Raw genomic sequence first — 16,371 nt, 5'->3', positions numbered from 1 at the left:
CCCGTCTGCTCCCCCGCCCCGTGAGGATCATCCTTCTGGCTGGTGGGGTCAGGCAGCACACGCCTTCACAGCTGAGGCTCCCAAGATAAATCCTCCTCACCGGTATTTTTTCTTTCTCCCTCAGCCGTTTGCTAAAGACTTAATGACTGTCGATAAGAAGCCTGTTGCATCGGCGGTGGCAGGCAGCTTGGGAGGCTTCCGGGTGAAACGTTAGTGATGAGAATGCCCAGGCCAGGCTGGGTTCACCACACCACTCCCAGACAGCTCAGCTGTGCAGGGGTCTGCCTCCCAGTGCCCAGGACAGGGTCAGGCCACCGCAGGGCAGAGCTGGTAGCTGGGACCCCAGCCCCCTATCTGGAGAGCTGTTTGGGTGGCTAAGCCCTTCACCTCCTTCCCCATCTAGGCTTCTCAGGGCTGAGCTCACCTCGCCCTCCACCCCAGGCCAGCAACTCTTCAGGAGTGGGCATGAAGACTCCATCCCTGAAGCCGGACTGGGCGGGGAGATGGCCCCCATTCTCCTGTTCTCCTGCAGGGTTCCTTGAGACTCTGGGAGCTAGAGTGGGAGAAACCCAGACTTGCCCAGGGTAGCTCCTTCCCCTCACGCAGGTGCCAACAGCTGACAGCCCTCGAACCGCCAGGCCTGGCAGCACCTTCCCCTCCAGGTTGGGAGCTGTCTCCGGTGTCAGACGGGACTGTGGCTCCAGGTGAAGACACCCACCCCTTTACGCAGCCACCTTCCCCTGCCCAACTGGGGAAGGGGTAGCGGCTGCATCCTCCCCCTCCTCAAGTCTCCTGGACTCCCTGGGGACTCCCTCTTCTTTCCTCTCCTGGGCTGATTAACATGAACCACGATCACTAGTCAGCTCCAGATAAATGTTCTCAGTTCTGTCTGTCAGCACCTGGGTTAACTCCAGTCTGGGTGAGGCGGGGGACATGGGGGGTCATCGCTCCCTGGTCTCAGTTCACCTGTCACTCAGCTGAGAGTGGGGACCCAGTTTGTAGGGCTGTTGTAAGATTCAGTCAGTGTGAACGATCTCATGCTGTGATGGGTTCTAATCCATGCAGCTGTCATGGAGCTGCTGGCAGGGAAGCGCAGTGGACTCCTCTATTTTGCAACTACTGTAGCCTACTGGGAGCCAGCCATGGTCCTGGGCTTGGGCAGCCCTGGCCTGAGCCTGCCAGGGGCTGAAGTGTGAGGGTTCCAGAACGTAGAAAGGGGGCTCAGGCACGCTGCCCAGCCTCACCCTCAGCTCCCTGCTGCCTGCACTGAAGGGGTCTCTGGCACAACTGGAGGTGGCCCATCACCTGAACAGAAGGCAGATAGTCCCCCACCGCGACTTCTGCCAATTCCAACACTATCACTCAATGCCATTAATTTACATTTTGATTCGACTTTCTTAATTTTACTTCAACTTCGCACGACTCTGGTTTGAGAATCATTTTAATGTATTTATCTTCGAGGCAATTTGTTAAATAACCCCCAAGACTCGGCAGTTTTCCGTCCTGAGCTTTTATTGCAAGGCTGTTTTAAATTAAATTACTTGTCAGGGTCCCTGAGTGCATTGTAACGGGATGAGTTCACCGCCAGCCCACTCATAAAAGTTGAGCAAACCCTTGGCTAAAAGCATGGAGCAGGAAGTGGGCACTCAGCTGCTGCCCAGCCCTGGGTGCCTGTGGGGAGGGAGTGTGGGGTTGGCACAGCCCCCCCCCCACCCAGTCTGGGGAACAAACAGCTCTGGGAGCTGCAGGAGGGCAAGTCTGGGTCCTAGTTTCTGCTTCAGGTCCCTGAATCCCAGGGAGAACTGCTGGGGAGGTTGTTTTGGAGGGGGGAGGTAAAACCTGTCATTCCCCCACACACACTCTCCGGTCATCTCCTCCTTTCTGTTATGTGAGCTGGCATCTGTGCTGGCTATCACCTGGGCCGGGGGCATGATTTGTGAGCTGAAAGGCGCAGGTATTGAATCTATATTTCATTTTCACGTCAGCAGCTGCTGTTTTGCCCGATAATGGATCCCCCTCACCGTCCCCGGGAGAGCCTGAGCAGTGAAGAGGAGATCACATTCTGTTAATGAGGCTACCTCTCTCCACTCCTGGGGTGCCCAGCAAGGCCTCTTCTCATGGCTCCTGGGAGCTGCAGTGGTCTCCCACCCTGTGGGGAAATGGGATCACTTCCATCCTACCAGGCCTCAGTTTACCTTGTCTTGCATTCCCCAGGAAGCTGTCCAGCCCTGAGAAATGGATCAGGTGTCTGGTCATCTGGAGTCGCTGGACATCTCATGCAGTCTCCCTGGCAACCCCCAGTGAGGGAGGGGGCTCGGGGTGCTGGGGGCTCTCCTGTGGACTGTGGTGTGCTGTGTAGTGGTTGGGAGTGTGAGCTCTGGAGCTACATCCTGGCTTTGCACCTTCCAGCTATGGACCCTGGGCCATGTGCTTTACAGTCTGCCCCTCAAGTCAGCCCTCTAGAAAGTGGAGTTCTCACAGAATTCATGTTAAAGTTCAGCAGGTCCCGGGGCTCACAGTGCCTAAAAGGTAGCAAATAAGCTTCGCGTTTCCACTTGGGAACAAATATCTTCTAAGGAGAGTGACTCATGTACTATATAGCCACTTGGCCAGCTCCTATTCACTCATCAAGACCCATTCAAAGCTGGGCGTCGGTGGCTCACACCTGTAATCCTAGCTACTCAGGAGGTAGAGATCAGGAGGATCACAGTTCCAAGCCAGCCTGGGGAAATAGTTCTCGAAACCCTATCTCAAAAAACCCTTCATAAAAATAGGGCTAGTGGAGTGGCTCAAGGTGAAGGCCTTGAGTTCAAGCCCTAGTACTGAAAAAAAAAAAAAGACCCATTCACCTCTCCTGGGAAGCTTTCCTAGGGAGGACTGTCTGTGCCCTTCTCTGAGTTCTCCTGGTCCACATGACGCTGATGAATACTTGCTGTGGTCTTTGTGCCTCGCGGAGAATGGACTTCCGGGTTTGTGGCTCAGCTCTGCTGGGACAAGTACCCCCTGCTGGGTTCTCTAGGGCCTCAGGGCTGCTCCGTTTTGCAGAGGAGGGAATTTGTAAATGGCAGATCTGACATTCCACCCACTCTCCATCCCTGCACCTCCTCTCCTGGTCTCTCGAACCCCAGGCCCATTTTCCTGCGCTACTCTCCTTGACCACCCCCGCCTCTCCTCCAAGCTGTGCCCCACAATTCTTGTGAAGCTTCCAGGTCTGGTTTCTGTAGCCATCCGAGGCTCTCTCATCACAGCTCATGCTCTCAGCATGGTCACCACCCTGTATCTGGCCCGCTTTCCCCGCTAGATTGTGCTCCAGGGGTGGGGACAGAGAATAGGACCTGCATCTGGATTGGTCACCCTGGTGTCCCTCCTATTGCATCGCCATAGGTGGGCTCTGAAAACATTCAGCAAATGAACGAGTGAACAAATGAATGATCAGGGTCCTTTTGAATTAGGCTTTTGGCCAGAGGTATTGGACTGCAGTCCCCTCTGCCAGCCTTTGCTAGGCATGGCTCCTCCTGGAGCCCCTGGTGAGAACAGGACAGGGGAGACCCCAGAGAAAGCCTTCCTCACACTCCATGGCATTTAAGGTCTTGCTGGAGGCCTGTCACTCTTGCCTCCTGCTTTCCTGGTGTCAGGACATGCACTGGGTTTTAATAGGGCCAGAGAGGAGAAACCAGGCCTACATTAGCTGGCAGGCAGGTCTCAGGAGAGGGCACGTCATACACACATACCACCTTGCCTCCCCAGTCAGGGTCCAGGCCTCTGGTTCTGGCCAAGAAAAAACAGAGATTGCCTGTCCCAAAGTCCCAGGACCAGCCCCAGCACTGACCCTGCTTGGCCTCCCACCCCAGATCTGTAGCCCTAAAGGGTCTATCCCAACAGGCAAGGCCTTCCTGGTAGGAGATGCTGCACCCCACCCCCAGTACCAACTGCAGTCTGCTGTGCACACAGCAGTGTGGCTCCCTTGTTTTTTGTCCCCAACCCTGAGCTATGCAGTTTGGGAATTTTCCCCTTTCTCCAGTGTTCTATTCATGTAAACCCAGCCAACATCTGTCCTCAGAAGACAAGAGAGGATGCCGAAAGAGAGGTAGAGGGGCCCAGGGAGACAGGCGCAGAGGAGACCTGGGGTTTGTGTCGGTGCTGGCCTCCCCAGCTAGCCCAGCAGTCTGCAAATATCCAGTGGAGATGCACTCTCTCCCCGCGCATGGCTGCCTGACAACCGGGGAGTCATCATTCAGATGCGATTCATTGTCACCTCTTAGTCTATCACCGGTTCCTTTTCAAACCTCTCTGCAGCTCACTGGGGAGGACCCGCTCGTCCCCCGCCCTCCACCACCCTCTCTGGGGCCCGGGAGGAAGCAGGAGGCATTGTCTGTGCTAATTGCATTGTTAGACCAAAGGTGCTCATGTTCGGCTGTCTAATTTGGGGCCTTTATTAAACATGATTGCTGGCTGACAGCCGGCCGAGGACCAGCACAGCTGCCCGCGTGGGGGGCGCCAGTTTTAGCACACGCTGGCTGCTGTGTTCCCTGTAATCCTCTGGCCTGTGCCCCTTCCTGCACCCCTCCAGCACTCATCCATGTCACCCAAACCTCACTCCTCCTGCACTTTATTCCTGTGTAAGCTTCAAGGAGCACCAAGCTTCTGGGATGTGGGGACTTTGCTAGGATGCACTGCCCCCACCCCTTGATCAACTCTTATTCACTCCTCAAGAAAAACCACAGGGCGACTCCTCTGGAAGTCCCCTCCACAGCTTCCTTTGCTCTGTGGCATTCTCTCATGTATGACCTTGGTCTCTGCCATGTGTTCGGTGGACAGGTTTGTGGCACCTCCTGGCGCCCAGCAAGTGTTTTATCTATTGGTTCATTTGGCCAATATTAACCTAGGAGCAGCACTTACATGATTCTCCTTGCTGTTCAGCTGGGGAAACTGAGGCAAAGAGAGCACATCTTCACTGGATGTTTCTAGGCTGTGAGGTTAGTGCCCACACAGACGTGCCCACACAAACTCCAGGTCTCCTTCTCTGCCCTCCACCCACTCCAGCATCTGTACCTTTGACCACTGTGGTGGCCTCTCCTCTGCCCTCCTTGCTCCTTGAAGTCTGAACTTGTATGAAGTCAACTAGCAACACTGAGCACTCACACCACACCATCTTCATGCCAGGGACTTTGCCTCAAATTACCTCCCTTAATTCCTCCCAGCTGGAAGGGAAGCCCTACCTTTCCTTCCACCACCCCACACACACAAGCAGTTACCATGTCATAGCCCTGGGAGGCAGTGCCAGGGTGAAGTAACTGTCCTGAGTTAGGCCCCAGCCCCTGCTGCAGGACTACCACCACCCCAGAGACAGTCATACCCACCCTCCTGGTCTGGCTTTAGTATTTTGGCTTTCTGAGAGCTTCGCTGTGGAGCTCAGGTGGCAAGAGGCACCTCTGTCTCCTCTGTGGCTCCCTACCAGCACCCAGGACAGCACCACACCCAGGTGCACACCAAATCTCACCCTCATCCAGCACCCAGGACAGCACCACACTCAGGTGCACACCAAATCTCACCCTCATCCAGCACCCAGGACAGCACCCACACCCAGGTGTACACAAATCACACTCATGCAGCACCACCACACTCAGGTGTACACAAATCTCACCCTCATCCCAGTGCAAGGGTAAGACTGGGTAGAACTGGACAAGATCTGTGATGTTTCCTTCAGTGCTGTGTGAGATGCAATGGTTCCCCGTTCCCTTCCCCCTCCCTCCATCCAGCATGCCCAGTAGGTCCCAGGGTGTGAGCAGACTTAAGATCTCCAGATTTAGAAATGCAGATGAATAAACCAAGCCAGCCCACAACTTGGAAGCTCTCTCTGGGAGGCAGACACCTCCCATTTATTGAGCAACTACTGTGCAAGGTGCAAGGGCTGCTCTAGGAATAAGGAGGAGGTACAACCCTCATAGTGTGGAAGGACCAGGCCCCTGGGTACGAAGGTGGCTGTGACATCCAACCATGGGAATCTGTGGAAGTCTGGGAAAGCTTCATGGAGGTTGGGGCATATGAGCACAGCCAAGCAGACATCTCCAGGGCAAAGAAGAGGTAAAGAGGTAGGGGCTTGGACAAAGTCTCAGAGGCATGAACAAGGAAAGTAGCTAACAGAAGCCAATGGAAGTGTGTGTAGTGGGGGATATAGCCAAATTCAAGAGCATCTGATTTACTCTTCTGAAAATTAAAGTTGGAATTTGGTACTCCCTAAAGTACCCTAGGTGCCTGAGCTAGGGCCAAAGGGAGGCGTTTTAAAATGCAGATCAGGGCTCCAGCTACAGGTGGTCCATCCAACCCAGCAACTAAGAGTGATGCCCAGGCCGCTACATTTTGAACAAGACTCAGACAGAGGCAGCGAGCACATGCAGAGCTGCAAAGGGCTGGCTGGGGGTACTGTGGGGTCAGAGGGAGGTAACTTGGAAAGCCCAGGTAGGGCACAGGAAGGACCCCCAGGTCCTGGAAGCTCCAGTCCTGCGCCTGTCTCCTGGCAGCGGGCCTCACCTCCAGGCTAGGGACTGGGGACAGGGGGCGGAGGCACAGCGTGAAGGAAGGGCGGACAGCGGCAAAGTCAGCGCTGGGAGCATCCATCTGCCCTGACAGCCAGCAATTACACCGCGTGATCGCCAGATTACTCCAAATGCATTTATTACAGGGGTTAGAAGCGGGGGACTTATTTACTGGCAAATCCATACTCATTACAAGACTCAGCCTAGCCTAGACTGAAAACAGCTCAGCTGAAACAAATAATTACCAAAGTCCTTCCAGCGCGAGGCTCTCAGGTGGTTGTGTGTAGGGGGAGACGCCAGGCCCTTGCGGTGAAGAAAAGGGAGGCTGCGGCCGCGGGCAAGGATGCCTGGGTTGGAAAGGGGAGACGCCCGCAGCCCGCCGGGTTGCGGGCGTCTGGGAGCCCGGCACCGCGGTGCGCATGCTCGCCAAGCTCATGAATATGCAAACGAGCTCCGGGCCGGCTGACACACCCCGCCCGGAGAGCTTTAGCTTGCAGAGCGCGGCTAGGGGAAAACGGGGACCTGGGGGCTGGGCCCAAGCCTGGGCCCTGGAGGCAGCGCAAGTCCTGCATTTTCCGAGGTTTCGGTACAGCGCACAGCCTCCAAGTTGCTGAATGAATGAACGAACGAAGGAACTGAAGTGAAGCCCAGGTCACCGAGCCCAGAGAAACGAGTTTCAGGCCTCAGACACGAGGTGAATGGGGCGCCACCTCCCAGGGTATCCCCGGGCGGGGCTTTTCTCCAGGTGTCACTCACAGCTCTGCCCCATAGCCCCAGAGCTGCCTGATGCCAGGTACCCTAGGGAGGCATGGAGTTGAGGGGTGCGGGCAGCAGAGATGAGCCCCCAGGTCTCCAATGCCTTCCTCACCGCCTGCGACTCCGGGATTCCAGAAACAAAAGCATTCCGAGGTCTTTCTCGGACTAGCAGAAGCATTGGATTTGGCTTGGAGCCCTGCCTCCCATTTTACAGATGAAGAAACTGAGGCCCAGCCAGGGACCAAAGCCCGCCCAGCTCACGCGAGCCGGCGGATGGAGCGCTCGCACCCAGCTGTTCCCGGCCTCCTGGCGGGCGATGGCAGCGATCAATGCCTGGTAGAGAGCTGTCAGGCCGATTGAAATGTGGGCTCGGCCTCTGCCCGCTGGGCAGATGCTGGCACCGCCGCCCGCGCCTTAAATATTCATTCACTTGACAGAACACTAATTAAACAAAGTAAGGTGCATTATTACTTGATTAAATTTTTTATTGGCAGCTTAATTGGTCTGTTAGTTGCCCCTTAGGGAGTTGTTCCGCTCCTCCCCCCTCAGCGTGGGAGGGAGCCCCTAGCCCGCTGCACCGCCCTTCCCTGCCTGCGGTGGTGCCCAGGGCACCCCAACCGTGTCCCTCTCCCCTGCCCCTAGCGGCCTCTGTCCCCCAGTCCCGCCTGGCCCCTCTACTGTCAAGGTTCCCCTCCTGTTGGGTCAGGAGTAACCAATCAGCGCCTAGGAGTGGGCCTCTCTGGTCAGGCTCTCCTGGGATCCTTCAAATGACCATCTGAAACTGCTTTAGAGCTGGACTAGATCCAGACTTGTGCAGGGTGAAACTGGATGATCTGCCCCGCTCTGCCCCTGGAACCTCAGTTTTCCTATATGCACCAGGGCTGGCAGGTGCCTTCCAGGTGCCCTAGATCCCTACTAAGCCACAGCCTTTCTGCTGCTTCTCTGCAAATAAGAGTGGAAGAACCTTGTAGGCAGGTGTGTCCTGAGCACTCAGGATGGGTTTCTGGAAGGGCCTAGGAGCTCACCCTGCCCTGTCCAGCCTCCTGTCTTGGGGGCATTTCCTCCCATCACCCCTACAGGTAGTAAGGCAGATAGAGGGGCTGTACCCCTCTAAGGATGGACTTTGATACCTCCCAATCTGGGGGTTGGACAATCCACCTGAAGTGGAGCTGGAACCTTCAAGACACCTCCTCATAGGGTGGCACCTTTACCTGCATCTGCCATCTCTCAGGAATGATAGGGTTTGGAGCTGCTCAACCTCTGCCCCTTTCAATCAGACTGGCCTCCCTCCTTCTTCCAGTCTGTCCTCTGAGGGTAGCAAAAGAGGAAAAGGTCATGGGCTGGTCTGGCTTTTCTGCAAGAGTCAAACATGTTTTACCCAGGGCAAAAATGAATTGCCTGTCCTCATGTCTGGGGAGGGGACAGAGGAGGAGAGCAGGGCAAGAAAATGCCCTCCCCATGGGGCTGAAGGCAGCTCACCAGTCCCTCAGCCCATTCAGCAAATAGCAAACCCCTGTTTGGGAGGTGGAGGCAGGGGGAAAAAATGGGGCCTTCCCAGGGTGGCCTGGGTTCACACAGCAGCTGCCCAAGCCAGACTAAAGTTGGGAGCTGCCCCATTGTGGGGACTGTCCATCCCCAGCAGCCCTCTCCCTGCCCTCCCACCCTTCAGAAAGGATCCAGGCCCCACCGATGACAGAGGAATCGTCAGGCCGCCCCAGAAGCCGCCGTTGGCGAGCAGGAGGCGAGGTAATTGGCATCGCGGACACAGGAGCAGGAAATGAGCGGCCATAGCCGGTGGGAGCGGGAAGCTGTTCAGTGTCATGGGCCTTATCTGGGAACAGGCTGCCCAATTACAGGCCAGGGCCTGCTGGACCTGGCAGCTGGCAGCAGCTCTGCTGCCCTCCCCAGCATCCTCACAGCATCACCCAAGCCTGGGGCATCTGCTGCCCCTTCCTGAAGGTCTGACCTGACATTGAACCCCCAGGTGAGCAGCTACAGGTGTCCTCCCCACTGGCAGGAGCAGGGTATTCTGCTCCATGCCTGCTTCTCTCTCCCAGCCACTGAACCACAAGGAGAGGATTGATAATTTCACACGTGGACAACGCTCCTCCGTCTATCTCAGAAATGCAGTCACTGGGGGCCATGGTAGGGTGTCATATATTAGGAAAATAGGCCTGTAATGGCCTTGCAATTGTACATAATGCAGCCCGGTATTACAAGATTACACTGCATTATTAGGTGGCTCACAGATGGTGGAGGGACAGTCGTCCCAGAAGGGTTTGAGCTTTTCCAGGCTGTAGCTGGGGAAGTGACTGGCAGTGTTGTGTTGGGATATGAGTCCAGGGGTGGGTAGCCAGAGAACTGGCTTTGTGGTTGACCCACCTGAGGTCAAATCCTGTGACTTTACCCATTCATGCTTCTGTTTTTGGAGGAGGGTGTCACCTGCTTACAGGATTATTGGGAGAATTAGCTGGGCTCACAAACACGCACAGTGCTGGGCACACGGTACTCAACAAACTATGGTCCCCTTCCTCGTGGTTTTGTCATACACTTCTTTGTGGGAAAGTCTTCCTCAGGTCTATGGATGGAGGAGCAGAGCAGAGACTCTGGGGACTTTGCAGCCCCCTCTCCTGACCTTGACCTCCCAGGGTCGCAGCCCCTGGGCTTAGCCAGTTAACCTGAGGACCTCAGTATATCATTCCTCTCATTTCTCCCATCCCAGCCTTATAAGCTAAGGGCTTCCTGAGGACCCAGAGTGCCCTCAGGTTGAGGGTGTAGCTCAGTGGTGGAGCTTACACAGTTCAATGCACGAGGCCCTGGGTTCAATCCTCAGCACCACAAAAAAAAAAAAAATTATTCAGAGTGGTTCCAGATTCACACCTAGGGCCACCCAGCCAGATGAGCATGTGGTGTGGGGCTGCCTGTGGGGTAACACTGGAGCAGAATCCAGAAGCAGGCCTTGGGCTGAGCAGGGATGCTGAATGGGAAGGGGGGGCAGTGCTGTGGGAATGATCACCCCGGAGCTTGGGGCATTGAGTCTGGGGGTATAAACATGATTTATACAGTGCCAGGGGGCATTCTGGGGGGAGGGGGTGGCACAGTGCCATCAGGTCCCTTATTTCCACCCAGGGTTTATACCGTCCTACCCTATACCACGAAGAGACTAGGACTTCCATAATAACCCTGCTGGATTCTCAGCTATACCCAGTGAGAGCCATTAGTGGGCAGAGCCTCTGGTGGTCCAGCATCTCCATCACAACCAGCCCTGAGTGCTGTCACCCAGACTTTGGTCCTCTGGGTGTGGGGTGGGGAATGGGGCTGGCCGCCCACTTGGCTCCCAGCTGTCACCTCCAGATGGAGAGCTGGGCTCCATCTTTCCTTTCGTCTGTCCCTCTCTTGTGGAACCGCCTGTTCCCACAGCTGCTCCTCGTCCTCACTACCCTCTTCCCCGCACACAGCTTGGTTGGGCTGTGGGTGTGAATTTCCATGAGGAGGGGGCCCTGTCCCTATGAGCGCTGAAGCAAAGCCTGTGCAGCAGGGAGCAGGGAATGGCGAGGGGGCTGCTGGGGCTTCCCAGGCTTTCCAACCTTCCCTGCCACACCTCCTCCACTGAAGCCCACCAGGTGAGGCCTCCCATGGCTTTGCCTCAACAGCCCTGAAGACAGGGAGCAAAGCAGGCCGGGACCCAACCTCAGAGGCTCCATATTGCTGGCAGGGGCTGGCAAAGACACCAGCTCCTCTCCCTTTCCTTTTCCTCTCCCTCTGCTCTTAACACATCCTCCTGCCAACCCTACCCACAGCCAGGACAAGTCAACAAACTCACGGACAGGATCTGACAGTGGATCCCTAACAGCTGTTAGTAGAACCAGCAGGGCACCTGTCCCACCCTGCAGTCTTGGAGGGAGAGTGGCAGACCCAACTGTTGCCAGCCAGGCCTGGTGCTGAAAACTGAGCCTTACCAGGGTCTTGTCTGCCCAGGGGAAACTGAGGCAGTGTGGGGGAGCAAGAAATCCACCTGGCACTCCATCCCATGGCCCATTATCTGACCATCCGTCTGATGTCTGATATGTATTGCTTGCCGAACATGCCAGACCCTGGGGGTGGAAGCCAGAGAAATGAGCTCTGGCCTCCAAAGAGCTCACCGCCTGGTGGAGGGACACTGGACAAATAATGTCACCTTGTGCCCAGTGCTGGGAAAGGACACAGGTGAGGGTTCTGCCCCAGTGCTTCCTTAGTCCTGCTAAGGCAGAGGGACCACACAGGATGGGGACGGACCCTGAGGTCAGGAGCCTCCCACTCCCCACCCCCAGCTCCTCTCCAGGCCTTTGCAAAGCGCCTGTCCCCTGTGGTTCTTGCTAATGAAGGGCGACTCCACCCACCCAGAGAGCTGCCACTTCCAGCTGGTGTTTATAAAGAGGTGTCTCTGAGTGTGAAGATGGCGTTTGTTCCTGTTCCTCTCTCCCGCCTACCCCTCAGTGTCTCTTTCAAGGTAAATCAGAGACAAAGCTGCCAGCTGTCCCTCACCTCCCCCTCCCACTCTGTCCCAGAGAAGCGCCTCCTCCAAGCTGCACTCCTGGACAGGCAGATTTGGGGACCACAAAGGGCTTCTCAGGACACACAGGTTGGCAGTGATGAAAGTCAACTTCTGGAATAGACAGAGGGAAGCAGGGAAGGCTTCCTGGAGTAGGTGGAAAGACAGCAGTGGCTACAGTGGAAAGAGATGTTCAGGGGGCATTTTTTGTGGTTGTGCCACAGATCAAACCCAGGGCCTCATATATGCTAGGCACAAGTTCTACCATTGAACTGCATCCCCAACTAAAAGTTTGGGTTTTTTTTTTTTTTTTCCTTTGAAACACTATCATGCTCTGTAGCCCAGAATGACTGGAACTTGCTATCCTGTCTCAGCCTCCTGAGTGCTAGGATTACAGGTGTAGGCCCCAAAGTGACCACACGGAAAAGAGTGATCTGGCCAAGAGATTCTTTATTGCTGGGTGGGAGAGAGGGAGAGAGGGAGAGAGGGAGAGAGGGAGAGAGGAGAGAGACTTAAGGGTGCAGTAAGAACCGAAACCTATCGGCACCATTATTGCCAACGACAGGCATGTACCATCACCCTGGCTGTGGGGTATTTTTTTCTAGAAGGCCCCTAAAAACTGGTTGGAAAATGCTGCCCCAGGAGGTGGCCACTGGAAGGTGAAGGATGAGTGGCAAAGACAGGACCCATTGAGGCAAGGAGGGGTGGCCAGGTGGAAGAGTGGGCTGGGAGCAAGAAAGCTGGTCAGTTTGAAAGCAAGAGAGCAGGATTCCTGTGCTCTCTGAGACCTTAGAGGTGAGGTTGTCTCTCTCCCCAAAAAAGGTTGCCCCCTTTTTTTTTTTTTAAGTACTGGGGCTTGAACTCAGGGCTTGAGCCACTCCACCAGCCCTATTTTTGTGATGAGTTTTTTTGAGGTAGGGTTTCACGAACTATTGGCTCCGACTGGCTTTGAACCTCGATCCTCCTGATCTCTGCCTCCTAAGTAGCTAGGATTGCAGGCGTGAGACACCAGCACCCAGCCACCCATTTGTTTATTTATTTGTTTGTTTATTTATTTATTTATTTATTTAATATGGGAAAAGGTAGTATTTATTTATTTAGTTAGTTATTGTTCATTTCTTCACATGTGCATACATTGTTTGGGTCATTTCTCCACCCTGCCCCACATCCCCCATCCCAGCCACCCATTTAAAAGATGAGGAAACTGAGGCCCAAAGACCATGGCTTGCCCTGATAGGTAGGCCAACGTGGGCCCTCTGGCTGGCTGCCAGCTTGCATCCTGTCAGGTGCCCTGGGCAGAGAGGAGATAAAAGGGGTGAGGGCTGCCAAGCATGTCTTTCAGGTAACCCAGCAACCACCCTGTTGATGTTTACTGGAAGTGCCACCCTGGATTCACAGAGCAAGTGTTTTCCAAAGGTTCCCCAGTGCATTTGAAGGAAGGATGCTTCCTGCCTTTGCAAACTTGTTACTAATCCTCCTTGCCAGGCAGTTCCTCCTCTGTCCAACCCAAATCTCTCCTGTCATGGCTTGAGCCAACTGTCTCTACCATCATTTAGTGCAGCCTGGGGCAGGCTTTGATCTGTCCTCTGCCCCTGGGGAGACATAAAGATGTGCCCAAGGAGGTAGGGCAGCCTCCTTTCCCCTGCTCCTCTTTCTGCAATGACATCCCTCCCTGCCCCTGCTAGCAGTGGGCTCTTTTCTCCTGTTGGGAGAACCCAGAGGCCACAAAGCTGGGCTCTTCATCCCCATCCATAGGCTAAGGTGACAGCTGCCTCCTGCCACCAGGTCCAGGGCCTCCCTTCCCAAAGGCGGCTGAAGAGGAGTCAACCAGTTCTTGGGATCACAGAATGCTCTGCATGGCACCTGGCACATAGGAAACACTCCGCGAAGGCGTAACCTTGCGGTTCTGCCAGTGGGAAGCCAACCCTGTGCCAGCAGAAGTGGGCGGGGAACATGAAGTGGAAGGAACACGGAGAGCACATGGCCTTATAGCTCAGTCCTGCCACAGCTCCCTGGGTGACCTTGAGCAGACCCCCTTCCCCTCCACAGGCAGGCAAGGGACTCCAGGTACCTCATCACAGGCTCTGCCCAGCAGCCCATAGCAGGGAGGCCAAGAGAGGAAGCTGGGGACTGAAGCTCCTTTCCCCAGGCAGCCACACCTGCTGAGGATCCCCTGAATGAGCTGTTCTCCATAGGTCCCCAGCCTAGAGTCCCTGCCCCACTCCCACTTCCTATTCTAGTTCTGGCCGGTGCAGGAGTGGGCTGGGTGAGAGGAAGATTGTGCCAAGGTGACTGGTTGGGGTCATTCCTGAAGCCTCAAACCTGCTTTGCCTCCCCCACCCAGGCCTAGGTTCCTAGCCCACACTCCATGGGAGACGTAGGCATCAGTGGCCCAGCACCTCAGCACCCCAAGGGAGGCCCGTCCTAGCAGCCACCTCTAAACCCAGACCTGCAGAAAAGCATGGGCTTCAACAGCCCCCCATTTGCAAAGCCCAGCCTGGTTAATCTGCATCATTAAAGGCACTAATTTATTGGCTTAATTAAAAGGGTAACCTCAAAGCCAGCAGAACTCCCTCCTAATGTGCAGGGGCTATGAGGCAGTAGAGTTGGAGAGGGTGTCTCCCCCACCACTGCCCCGGGCATGCCCACCCCAGGCCCCCAGCCTGCCTCAGCCTGGTGGCTGCTGGCCCTCTGGCCGGGCACATGCCCCACGGGCAGGCCTGGCATGCTGGCGGGAGTCAGAAGCCCACGGCCCATGCTGCAGAGCACTGCTTGGCTACAGTTAAGAGCCCAGAATGTGAGTGCCGTAATTAGACCCGAGCACAGGCAGGTTGTGGCCAATAAAGGTTAACAGACCAGGAGGAATAGATGGCCACCACGGGGAGGCTGAGGCTGGCTGCTCTGTGCCTGTCCCACAGAGAGCTGGGTGGAGAAGTGATGGGCTTTAGCTGGTGCACTGCTGGCACTGTGCAGAACCCCACAGGAGGGTAGGGCCCCAGGACCCCCAGCTTCCATGATCACCAAGCTCAGAAATCAGGAGAACTGGGTTCAAACCCCCAGCTCCTCCCTAGGTGCTGAGAGGTTGTAGCAGGCCACTTTGCCACTCTGAGTCCCAGTTCCTCATGTGCAGAACACCTGCCAGGGGTACCTGGCAGACACCTTTCCCAGGTGGGCTCTTCCAGGCTCAGCAGGAGACAGTGCTGGGGGTGACCAGCCACGTCTGCCAGGGCAGTGGGTAAGGAGTGGAGGCTTCTATGGCATTCTCATCCTCTGAAGAGGCTAAGCCTGCAGGTCAACATTTAAACCTTTCCCACAGTCACAGGAATAAGTTCCACAAATCCTTTACAGAGCCTCACGGCACAAAGATTCTTTTCCAGACAACGCGCATTAAACTTTCTGTCACCCTTCATGATTGAGAACTGAGTACCCCAGGTTAGACCTGCCCCAGGCATCGTCTGCCCAAGGCCATTCTTTCTCACTGGAGGGAAGGGCAGGGCTTCCACTAAGGGGTTTGTTCTGGTGAAGACCCTGCCCTCCTACCCCAAATGCCACCCCAGATGCCAGCCAAGTTCATGACCAGCCCCCACCTCTAACCTGGACAAGCTCTGCTCTACACAGCACCTGGGGACCAAGTGGCCTTGGAATGTTCACTCACCGCCTCTCTTATAGTCTCCCAAGAGAGGAAAGACAGACCCTCAAGATGGGTAGGGTGGATCCCAGCATCCAAGGGAGCCCAGTAGGCCCTGATACCCGTGGAGGGAGGGTAGACCAGCAATGAGACCACAGGCCTGGTTCACAATTTGAGGTTAGAGGGCACCCCCAGGGCCTGAGCTCACCCCTGGCTCGTCTGATGGACTGGGCCTCGGGGCAGCCTGACCAGCCTGTCATGGGGAGAGAGGTTGGCCAACCTTGGCCCATGCCATAAGCTCATGCGGAGCCCTGTGGCCTGGGCTGGTGCTTGCATCTGTCAGCTCCCAGCCCTCACCACGCTGAGCCCTCGCCAGCAGAGCCACACGGCCGTCTGTCAGCCCCGGACAGATTTTGTCTCTGCGCAAACAGCTGTTAGCTTGCTCGCCGACAGCTCTGCCACCCAGGAGCGAGTTCCAGAGAGGCTGCCCCCGCCCTGTAATGATAAGACTCGATCGGCTCCTGCTCTGGGGAGGATGCCCACATGGGGCTGTCACCACTAAGTGTCAGGCTCAGCTGCCTACAATGAGGAGGCCTTGGAGGTGCAGAAAAGGAAGGCTGGGGCCACAGCAGGCCTCACTCAGACTACAGCGCTCCCTGGACTCTGGGTTTCTGTGCGAGTCAGAAGCCATTTCCACCCCTGGACCCCTCTGTGTGCACAGAGCCTCAGCTCTTCAGGGGAGGTGGGATTTACCCTGGGCCCCGCCCACCTGCCTGGCTTTCTCCATCAGAAACTCAGCACAGTGCCCAAACAGCAATCTGGAAAGGTCCACACCGGGTAATGGTTACCCCATGTGTGGCCATCACTGTGTCCCAGGCCTGTCCACACCAGGTGATCATGGGAACTGAAGCACAGATCCA

General features: G+C 55.8%; 2 protein-coding genes across 3 annotated transcripts in view; one reads left to right on the top strand and one right to left on the bottom strand.

Annotated features, from left to right (window-relative positions):
• Macrod1 (mono-ADP ribosylhydrolase 1) overlaps positions 1 to 16,371 on the top strand; it is a 142,093-nt gene that overhangs the window by 82,359 nt on the left and 43,363 nt on the right. The gene's annotated exons all lie outside the window — the stretch shown is intronic.
• Positions 1 to 16,371, bottom strand: part of Flrt1 (fibronectin leucine rich transmembrane protein 1) — a 73,623-nt gene that overhangs the window by 44,866 nt on the left and 12,386 nt on the right. The gene's annotated exons all lie outside the window — the stretch shown is intronic.

Source organism: Castor canadensis, chromosome 1 (assembly GCF_047511655.1).
Source record: "Castor canadensis chromosome 1, mCasCan1.hap1v2, whole genome shotgun sequence".
In the NCBI taxonomy this organism is placed as follows: Eukaryota; Metazoa; Chordata; class Mammalia; order Rodentia; family Castoridae; genus Castor; species Castor canadensis.
This window is presented reverse-complemented; position numbering and strand designations above follow the sequence as displayed.